The following is a 9419-nucleotide window of genomic DNA, read 5'->3' on the forward strand; positions in this document are numbered from 1 at the left end:
AGTGTCTGTCCTGTCTTATTTTTTTTATTATTATTATTATTATTATTATTATTATATATACAAAGATATATACAAAGATTGTTTCCTGTCGTTAGCATGACATAGTGTGACACAGTGTGATGTCATTGATTCAGTAGATTGTGTGCAGACCGGGACTGCAGTACAGTTTCACTGACATGAATAACTTGTGTGGTAGAAGCTCTAGAAGGAGCACAGCTGTGGGAGGGAGGTGGATTTGCTTTGTATCACATGGTTTGGAGCAAGGTTCATTGTATGTATCGTCAATAATAATTATAATAATAATAATGCAATGCTTAACTTTTTTATTTCAAGAGGAAAGACTGCAGAACAGAAGTGAATATTGAAGCCATGTGTTCATTTTCTTGCAAAATAGAAAATTGAAGGACAGTTGAAGAGGAGGAAAATGACTACACAGAGACAGATAAGCAATGTGTATATTTCTCATTTAGTATTTGTCGTTTTATTGACTCCAAAAAATCCGGCTGCTAAGGGTTTCGCATTGGACATATTCACCTCTACTCCACCCCTTCCTGTGATCTGTACCATGCAGATTTTTGTTGATTCAATACATCATGAATAGAGTGTGGCTACAGTATGAAGTACTGACCCAAGGACCACATCTACTACCATTCATAACAAGAACATGTGCAGTAGCGCACTGCTGCAGTTCTATGTTATTGCTATGAAAGGTTGAGGTGGTGCAATCATATGAATCTTGAGTGGGAGGGATCCTGTTTGCATCATTTAATTTGATCTAGGCCAGTAGAGTATATAACTCTCAGTACAGGTTACATATGGCATCAGTATTAGTGATTTAAAGAACAGAAAAACAGGAGTGGAGAACAAAACCAAGTAATGTTGAAGTTACTACTTTTTACTATTTACTTGGTCAGTCTGTACTGTCTACTCCCCACACAGCTGCTAAGGGTTTCCATTTGAGATACATTCACCTTCTACTCTGCACTACTGTGCTACCCTCTATTCAGAGATGAGTTCAAGTCATGTTTACCACTCTAAATCGCTCTGCAGTCATTGATTCAGCACATCATGGGTAGAGCATGGCTATAGATACAGCAAGCTTTATTTTACCCTAATATTGCATCAAAAAATAGAATATCACTCAGTTTCCTACAGATTTACTGATGCTGATAATGCAGAATCTCACCCTCCCATCATAATACACCAGAGGAAGAAATAATCCTTGCTATATATGTACATTGTGTGACATATTGCCTCCATGACCATTGATGGCAAATACATATTTTGTATTGAGCGGCTGTGTTATGATGTAGTTGTTATTGATCATCATTGAGATATAATCACAAGAATCTTATGCAAAGGGAAACTGTCATTAGCATAGTGGGATTTCAGCCCCCAAACTTCTGTAATATTAATGCAATGTCTTACTTTTATTGCAGTGAACACCGAAGAGACGGATCTACTACAACACTGCACAGGACAAGAGTATACACTACAAGCAGCAAAATGATCATGCAGTTGACAATATGTTGTTCTGGTAATGTGCACAATTATTATGTATGGGCTCCACACCACAGTGCTGGACATATTTTGTTAACTTCAACACTACCCCTACCATGGAGATGTCTTCCTGTGATTGGTGTTACTGATTCAGTACATCATATGCACAGTGTGGCTATTATATGATGGATTGATTTAATGAACCCACCAAACACTGATGACATCTGTATCATCTTCTGTAAAGTGCATCTACAGCAGGATATTATCAGCATTTGGGGTGATATAATCAGAGGCATCTATGTGCTTTTGTGCTGGGTAAAGTCCTCCAGCTGAACCGCCCCCCGCCCCCCACCCCCCTACACCTCCTGCCACACAGGCAAACTTACTTACACACACAGCACACTTACTTATGCACACTGACACTTGGCATACCTACACACACACACCCCACAGCCACTGGCATGCATGCAGAGTCCTGGGCATGCAGGATGGGCATGCAGAGTACAGAATATCTCCACCTTGCTCTGGCCCGTACTCTTGGCCTACCCCCAGCATCTGTCACCCACAACCTCTGTTCCCTCCCTGTAAATTGCTGCACTAACACACCTTGGTCAGCGCTGCAACCGATCACAGCACCGGATCATGTCACTGTGATAGGAAGCAGTGCTAATTGACCGGTCAATCAATGCCACGTGGCAACATACGCACCAAAAGAGATTTCCATGCCCCCTGACAGGCTACTCCCTGGGCAGTGACCCTGCTCATCTTCCACCTCTGATCACAATATTCTCTCTTGGAGAGTGTAGCAAATTGGAGTTGGGGGAATTTCACCTCTGCAGTGCATGTAGAGTCCTGTATGCAGAGTACAGAAAGTCTCCACCTTAGTCTGGCCCGTACTCTTGGCCTACCCACAGCATCTGTCACCCACAAATAATACATACACTAATACTCCCCACAATACACACTTTAATACCTCCTCAATAATAATCTCCCCAATAATATTATAGTCTTAAACACAATATACACAATACCCCCTAACACAAGATACCCAATCTAACACTCTCCTCTGCACCTCAACATAATATACACACTATAATACCCTACACACAATATAATACTCCCACACACACACACAATATACACACTATCCTCCTACCGCCATAAAACACAACCAATAATACACACACACTTTGTGGATGTTGGGACCAGCTCCTTGCATGCACCAGTGAAAGAGAGAGGCCTGCCATCAGTGCCTCCCTCCGTTTCCCATCTTCTCCCTGTCTCCCTCCCTTTCTTTGCATCTCCCTGCATCTTTGCGTATACCCAGTCAGTGACGGCTCCGGTCACGTGATGCCTTAATATGGGCTTATCCATATATCTGTTGCAGAGATGGAGAGAGACCTGGAGATTTTACATTTCCTTATAATTCATATTGGTACTTAGTACGGGCACTTATTGTTTTATCAGTACTGGGTACCTGACCGTACTGGCCTACGAGTGAGAAGGCAATATTGGCATCACACAGTTACTGTTGAATATGTCATTCAATCCATTTTGAAAATAGTAATGCAATGTGGTTTTGTTTTGTTTGCTTTTTGCAGTAATGAAGAATGAAAAAGTTATATTAAAATTAAATTGGAGGGGAACTGGATTCAGCATTTCTTCATGAACTCTGCACTTGTGAGCATTGACCTTCTTGAGTGCCCTGACAGGTACACGCAACTTTAAGACTATAATCTTCATCAACTGCTGTGCAAGCTTTCGTGCTATACCTCCCCCTCCGGTTTTGATTTATACATTTGCTCTCTCAATTCATGTCCTCTAATATCTGGAGGCTCTCTCCTAGCATTTCTCTCTACCACAGCACGTCATCCCAATGTAACCTCTCTCTTGTTCTTTCTGTTTACTGTTTCCTCACTCCTCTGTAAAACTTTTCTAATTTCTCTAACTTCCACACTCCTGCTTTTATCCACATGTTCTATACACTTTCCTTCCCCTACCTTTGCATGTGTCTACACAAAGCACCATTTGTACAGACCTCTATTGCAGCTATTTCTGCACTGCTCAATGAAATGCACTCCTGCACATCCTATTCTCTTCCACCTTCCCTCATTCTCTACGCCCCCCTCTCAAAGCCCCCTCTCTCTATGTCTCCTCTCTCTACGCCTATCTGTCTCATTCTCTTGACGCCCTTCTCTCTCTACATATCCCTATCTCTGTCTCTCTCTACACCTATCTCTGTGTCTCCTTCTATGCTCGCTGATGTTGGGGGATATCTCTTATAATCTTGGACCGGCTCATATACACATCAGGCCTCCCTACTAAGAGTGTTAACCTATCTAATGTAATCCACATTCCTTTCCTTACTTTTCTCTTCCCTTCTCCTGTGCCCTCTGGAATGTCCACTCTTACTAACAAGGCTCTAGTTGTACATAACCTCTTCTGCTCTCATCAGTCACAATCAGTCATTCCCCTCACCGCATCTTACCTGTCCCACTGATTTGCCTCTGCTTAATTAAACTCTCCTCTGACATCTACTCTAACCTCTCTTCTCTCTTCTCTCTCTTTCTTTCTGCTTAAACTAACAATCTTATTAACTCTTACAATGCTATCCTCCTATCTATATGCCCCCTATAGGCTCTGACACACTCATCCCTCTAACCCACACCTTTGGCTAAATTCCCAAACACACTCATCACACTTCCACTCGCTGTTCTTAATACCTACGGAGGAAATCTCACACTTTGTTTGATTTTTCTACAGTAAAAATGTCTCCTGTCCTGTATAAAGCTGCTCTCTAGGGCTAAATACACTACTTTTTTCCACACTCATCAACACTCAAATTTAATTTACGCTGTTTTTTTTCTCTGTATTTGACTCCCTCCACTGACCTTCTCCTCCCACTTGCCATCCTTCCTTCACTTCTCCTCAAGCATTTGACTACTTCAGAGGCAAGGTGGATGCCACCCAAAAGGAGATTCCTTCTGTCCCTTCCCCCTTCTCTCCTTCTACCCAAATCTCCTTCTGCACTTGACTCCTTTTCTTCTCTTACAGAGCTGGAAGCTAATCATCTTCTATTCTCCCTCTACCACATGCCCTCTAGATCGTATCCCCTCACACCTTACTGCATCTCTTAGTCCCCACTCTCACCCACATCTTCAATTTCTCCCTATTCTCTGGATTTTTGCCCTCTTACTTTAAGCCTGTAGCGGTCACCCTTTTGTCAGAAACAAACTACACCCTATGTGCCTTACTAACTACCGCTCTGTATCCCTCATGCTGTTTGCCTTCTAATTGCTAGTGTCAACATTCTTAAATCACATGCCCTCCTGGATCCTTTACAACCTGCCTTTCGTACAGCACGTTCTACAGACTGTGCTTAAAGCTAATTCCCAAGGTTTTTCCCTACTAATCCTACTTGATCTATCGGCTGCGTTTGATGCTCTCAATCACTCTCCTCCTTCATATTCTAAACTCTCTCTTGGTATCAGTAACAAAGTTCTATCCTGGTTTTCATCATAACTTTCCTGTCACACATTCTCCATCTCTGTTGCTAACATGTCTTCGTCTTCTATTGATCTGTCTGTGGGTATACATCAGGGCTCTGTTCTGAGATCTCTCTTTCTCTCTACATACTATCATTTGGTGACTTCATCAATGCTTTTGGCCTTAGATATAATCTCTATGCGGATGATACACACACAAATCTATCCACCCCTGTTCTCACTCCTGCAATCCAGTCCCTACTCTTGGGTTGTCTCCTGGCTATATGCTCATGGATGGCACTCCACTGCCTTAAACTTAATGTCTAACACTGGGCTCATATTATCCCCTTTCTCCATCACAGTAAACAGTACTACCATCTATCTTGTCATCAAACATGTTGCATAGGAGTAACATTTGGCTCTTCAATTCCATCTCCATTCACATGCACGGCTATGGGTAAAATGTGTTGCCTCTTTCTCTGTAATATTGCCAAGATCTTCCCTTTCCCCTCTCAACCTACTGCTAAAACTCCAATGTATACTGTTATCCTATAGGTTATTTTAACATACTACTAACAGGCCTCCATGCTTCACAACTTTCTCCTATGCAAAACTCTGCTGCTTGAATTATCTCACTTTCTCCCACAACAGTCTCTGCTCATCTCCTTAAATCCCTGTCCTGGCATCCCATCAAGTTTTTGTATCACCTACAAAGTTCTCCTCCTTACCTTTTTGTTAAGGCTCTCCATTAATCTGCTCCTTCTTGCATATCATCTTTGATCTCTCGTTATGCCCTTGCTTGTCTCTTGCACTATAACCATAACTGTCTCCTGTAAACTTCTTTCACCTCTACTGTTCTCTCACTTGCCTGAAACCATTTTCCATCACTGCACCGTACATGTGAAACTTCCTCACACTCAGTATATGCCAACATAACCTCTTCCACCCACATGTAAGACCAATCTTAAAATTCACGACTTAAATCAAGCATTTAAAAAACTTTGACTCGTGGCTACTGTCCCACACCCACACCCACAGTCACTGCTAACAACTATTGTTCCCAAGATGTGCTTTCTACTAATTGTACCCACCATTAAGGACAAGCATTGTCATCTACTGCACTTCTTCCCCCAACTGCTGCCTCTCTTTAAGTCTTCTAACATTTCTATTAGATTGTAAAGTTCCCAGGGCAAGGATTTACTTTCCTATAATCTGTTTTTATTTGTCGCACTTATTTTTTAATTATTTTTCCCCTCTCCCCTAATGATATACATATAGGTTTTCCTGTCATTTGCATGACAGAGTTATTATGGTTAACTATTGCATCATGTAGACTGCCTTTTCAGTGTGATGTAATTGATTCAGTACTTTGTGTGCAGACTGTGACTGCAGTACAGTGTCACGAACATTAATGACTTGTGTGGTAGAAGCTCTAGAAGGAACACAGCTATGGGAGGGAGGTGGATTTACTTTGGATCACATGGTTTGGCGCAAGGTTCATTGTATGTATGATCATAACCATGCAATGCTTAACTTTTATTTCAGGAGGGAAAAACAGTGAATATTGAAGCCATGTGTTTCTTTTCTGTCAGAAGAGAAATTTTGAAAGACAGTTGAAGAGGAGGAAAATGACTACACAGAGACAGATAAGCAATGTGTATATTTCTCATTTAGTATTTGTCGTTTTGTTGACTCCACACAATCCAGCTGCTAAGGGTTTCGCATTGGACATATTCCCCTCTACTCTACCCTTCCTGTGATCTGTACCATGCAGGTTTTTGTTGATTCAATACATCATGAGTAGAGTGTGGCTGCTGTATGAAGTATTGACCCAAGGACCACATCTACTACCATTCATAACAAGAACATGTGCAGTAGCGCACTGCTGTAGTTCTATGTGTTTTATTAAAGGTTGAAGTGGTGCAATCATATGAATCTGGAGTGGGATGAATCCTGTTTGCATCATATGGTTTCATCTAGGCCAGTAGAGTATATCTCTCAGTACAGGTTACACATGGCATCAGTAGTAGTGATTTAAAGAACAGAAAAAACAAGAGAAACTTCAATGTTGATAACAAAGCCAAGTAATGTTGAAGATACTCCTTTAACTATTTATTTGATCAGTCTGTACTGTCTACTCCCCACACAGCTACTAAGTCTTCCATTTGAGATACATTCACCTCCTACTCTGCACTGCTGTTCTGTCCTCTATTCAGAGATGAGTTCCAGTCATGTTTACCACTCTGAATCACTCTGCAGTCATTGATTCAGCACATCATGGGTAGAGCATGGCTACAGATACAGTAAGCTTTATTTTACCGGCTGATCATCCATAATATTGCATTAAAACATAGATTATTACTCAGTTTCCAAAAGATTCAGTGATGCTAATAATGCAGAATCTTACAACACATCCCATCATAATGCACCAGAGGAAGAAATAATCCTTGCTACACTACCGACACGTTTTATTGAAGCACGGCTAGCACCGCAAGCCGGGGGGTGCCCCGGCGTGCTAGCCGCACTCCCTCAGCGTGCCGCGCATCACCGATGCACGGTCACGCGTCATCGGGTGCCTGCGCCCCCTGCACGCGCGTCCAGGGCTCCCCGAGGGAGCACTGGTGTCCCGCGATGTGGGGGACAGCGGCAGGGGGTTCCGGGGGACCCGACGGACCCGGCAGCGGAAGGGAGAAAGCCCCGATCGGAGGGCGCTCCTCCGCTGCTTCGGCGTGCGCCCGGCGCGCGCCAGGTTACTGCTGCGGCCAAGAACGGGCAAATGCTCGAATAAACTCGGCCGCAGCAGTATATCTGTACATTGTGTGACGTTTGGCCTCCATGACCATTGATAGCAAATACATATTTTGTATTGAGCGGCTGTGTTATGATGTAGTTGTTATTGATCATCATTGAGATATAATCACAAGAATCTTATGCAAAGGGAAAATGTCTGCAGCATAGTGGGATTTCAGCTCCCAAACTTCTGTAATATTAATGCAATGTCTTACTTTTATTGCAGTGAACACTGAAGAGACGGATCTACGACAACACTGCACAGGACAAGAGCAAACACTACAAGCAGCAAAATGATCTTGCAGTTGCAAGTATGTTCTGTAATGTGCACAATTATTATTTATGGGCTACACACCACAGTGCTGGACATATTCTGTTAACTTCTACCCCTACCATGGAGATGTCTTCCTGTGATTGATTCAGTACATCATATGCACAGTGTGGCTATGATATGATGGATGGATTTAATGAACCCACCACCCACTGACATCTGCATCATCTTCTGTAAAGTGCAGCAGGATATTATCAGCATTTGGGGTGGTATAATCTGGGGCATCTATGTGCTTTTGTGCCTGGATAAGTTCCTCCAGCTGAACCACCCCCCTATACCTGCCACACAGGCATACTTACAGAGCACACTTACTTATGCACACTGACACTTGGAATACACACACACACACACACACACAGACACTGTCATGCATGCAGTGTCCTGTATGCAGAGTACAGAAAGTCTCCACCTTACTCTGGCCCGTACTCATGGCCTATCCCCAGCATCTGTCATCCACAACCTCTGTTCCCTCCCTGTAAAGTGCTGCACTAACACACCTGGGTCAGCGCTGCAGCTGATCACAGTGCCGGATCATGATGTCAATGGGATAGGCAGCAGAGCTGATTGACAAGTCAATCAATGCAGCTCCGCAATATATGCACCAAAAGAGATTTCTGTACCCCCTGTCAGGCTACTCCCTGGGCAGCGACCCTTCTCACCCCTCTCATTCCACCTCTGATCACAATAATCTCTCTTGGAGTGTGTAGCAAATTGGAGTTGGGGGAATCTCACCTCTGTAGTGCATGGTCACAATCTGGGCACTGTACCCAAATATTGGGCAATGTGGCACGTCTTACAGTAGAGAATAGAATAAGTAACTATATTCTTTACTTGTGTATTAAGGAACTTATTTGCAATAAAAATTCAGTCCACCTGGGACCAAGACTTTCTGGTTTTCTGAACAAAGTGGAATTGTTTTCCTATAATTTTATATTCTCTGAAATGTAACATCACAATAAAGTACTCCTATTTTTTTCCTTTGTGCTTTTTTATGGACTATTCCTTTATGTATTTCACTTAATGGGACTAATTACCTTACGATTAGATTTCACTTGTATTTTCTTGGGTTACTCTTTGGAATTTCTCTCTGTGTTCATTTATACTATCTTATTTAGAGCAGTCTTTGCCATTGGACCCCATTTCTTGCCAGAGAGATCTGTAACAGAGTATTGAAGAGAGTACAGAACAGTGGTGAAGTAGATTTTTATGCTTCTAGGCAGCCTCCCTTCTCACCATGTATTCTGCCCCCGACGGTCTCTTGCACTGCTCCCTCCTACACCCACTCTCCTCACTCTTCCCTCCCCTCCCCGCTA

General features: G+C 42.7%; 1 long non-coding RNA gene across 1 annotated transcript; it reads left to right on the forward strand.

Moving 5' to 3' along the window:
- The first annotated feature begins 354 nt into the window (after positions 1 to 354).
- LOC142486579 (uncharacterized) lies at positions 355 to 8521 on the forward strand. Its single transcript, XR_012799038.1, has 5 exons — positions 355 to 451; positions 1440 to 1537; positions 3102 to 3212; positions 6531 to 6640; positions 8002 to 8521. It is a non-coding gene; the product is annotated as an uncharacterized LOC142486579 (long non-coding RNA).
- Positions 8522 to 9419: the final 898 nt, after the last annotated feature.

Source organism: Ascaphus truei, unplaced genomic scaffold, assembly GCF_040206685.1.
Source record: "Ascaphus truei isolate aAscTru1 unplaced genomic scaffold, aAscTru1.hap1 HAP1_SCAFFOLD_960, whole genome shotgun sequence".
NCBI classification, from domain to species: Eukaryota; Metazoa; Chordata; class Amphibia; order Anura; family Ascaphidae; genus Ascaphus; species Ascaphus truei.